Raw genomic sequence first — 2072 nt, 5'->3', positions numbered from 1 at the left:
AGATCAAGAGAAAATAGTGTGAGGGGAAAGAGGGTAGTGGTGAAAAGGAGGGTTAGGCGGAAGGGGGGGAGGGGCATGAATTTATGATACATACAAGAGTTTCATCTTCCAATTTTTTTTTCGATGAATATGCCAGAAAACTTGATGACACTGAAATAAGCTTTCGTAGCACTTATGTCCAGGAGGGAGCTGCTCGCCTTTCTCTATTGCACAAAACAACAGTAGTACTTCATCACCATAATGCACATAACAATTTTTTGATATTAAAAACCATCACCGATATGAGTTTAAGAATTTATTGTTTTTTTGTCAAGTCATTGTACTACTATTATTATCGTTGTTTGTTTTTATTCCCTTATTATAATTATCGTATGAAAAATTTTGTGTTCTTAGCAACTTTATTTTAAGTGGGATTATCCCTATCGTATAGTTATGTCATTGATATTACTTTTTCTTTGATAATTTAAAACAAGTTATAACAGTTTCTATTGTTGTATAGAAGTAACAGAATAAAATGTAATACTTTAATGCGCGGTTATTCATTGCTGTTTTAATTAGTCCTCCCCAAAAATTTCCCCCTTGTCATTAAGTGCCCTCACCTCTTACCTTAAAGCTCGGTCCCTCCGGAAGAAAAGCAGGAATCCCTTAAAAGACGACTGACCTTAGACGGAGGTCAAGTGTATGCTAGAAATGCATGAGATCCAGCACCTTAATGAGGTCAAACTCGATTCCAATAAACTTGTAAAAGGGATATTGAATGAGGTAGGTATGTATTTTAGCGTTGTTTTTAATTGATTAAGAGTTTCCCAACTTAATCGTAGTCGTAAAAGAAAATATATACAAAAAGTAAACGATTTTTCAATAACCCGATAATTTGGTCGAATAACTGGATCAGATGCGCTATCAAGGATGGTCGATCATCTTGTGTCGTTGACTTGGGCCCACGTGATGAAGGCGGCGGGGCAGCTGGGCAGGCGTAGGGCGTCTCGCCGTGTGCAGCCTCTGGTGCCGCTTCAGGTGCGACGAGCTGCGGAAAATTGCGCTGGCACACGGGGGACTCGTACGGAGATCGCCGTTTTGGATCGCTTGTGTACCAGGTTGGGCATCTGCGAGAAGGTGGCGCTGCAGATGTCGCAGCTGTAGGGGCCGTCGCCCGTGTGTAGGCGGGGGTGTCGCACCAGGTACGCCCCGCTTCTTGAACTTGCGGCCGCAGTCCTCGCAGTCGAAACGCCGTTCCTTGTGCGCAGAGACGCCCACAGAGTGGATCTCGGCGCCCATGTCGCTCCTGGGGCTTGGGAACGACTCCGTCTGAGCCTCGAGGCGGAGGTCTTCCAAGGATGAGTCGGCGCTCGACTCGCTGATGCCCGAGTCGGCTACGTCGACCTGAGGCACATCCCCCGCGATCGGCTGCAGCGGCGACACACTCTCCTCACGAAGGCCAAGAGGCGCTTGGGAATGAAGGCCCGGGCGATCAGCTTCCTGGAGGACAGTGAGGCGCTGCGCTTGCTTCGGGGTGAGGGCGGCCTCCGTCTCACTGATCCCGTGGAACGCCTGAGAGTAGGGAACGGAAGGAACGCAAGTCGGGGGACACGCGAGTACCTGAAAGTCTGCGGGGGAAACCTGAGGGACAGAACTCCAGGGGCGGAAGGGATACATCGACGCGTTGCTTTGAGTGAACGGCGCAGGCGAGAAGAGGTTGCACGGATCAGAAACCGTCTGGTGTTGGACTGCAGGATGGTGCCAGGGCGTGTAAGAGGGCTGAGGCGTGAAGTGAGCCGCTGGAATCGACAGCGCCTCCTCCCAACGCTCCACCAGCACACGCCGCTTCTTCAAGGGAAGGGTCGAGTCCTTAGGAGAGATACAAGATCGCTTTGTCATGATGCTCAGGGATGCTGGGTAACACTGTGCCGGGTCAGGTGGCTGCGGCCGAGATATACCTCCGCGTCAAGCCATCCCGCGTCTTCCGCCGCTGCGACACTTCCGCTTGCGGCCGGATGGGGCGCGGAAACGATCGGGAATGGGGGCGGATTTGTTACTGAAAGGCTGTATCTGTCAGTCATTCATTCAACTGC

At 50.3% G+C, this 2072-nt stretch overlaps 1 pseudogene; it reads right to left on the bottom strand.

Moving 5' to 3' along the window:
* Positions 1-903: 903 nt before the first annotated feature.
* On the bottom strand, positions 904-1878 carry LOC119587627 (annotated as a pseudogene).
* Between the last annotated feature and the right edge of the window lie 194 nt (positions 1879-2072).

Source organism: Penaeus monodon, chromosome 22 (genome assembly GCF_015228065.2).
Source record: "Penaeus monodon isolate SGIC_2016 chromosome 22, NSTDA_Pmon_1, whole genome shotgun sequence".
Taxonomy (NCBI): Eukaryota; Metazoa; Arthropoda; class Malacostraca; order Decapoda; family Penaeidae; genus Penaeus; species Penaeus monodon.
This window is presented reverse-complemented; position numbering and strand designations above follow the sequence as displayed.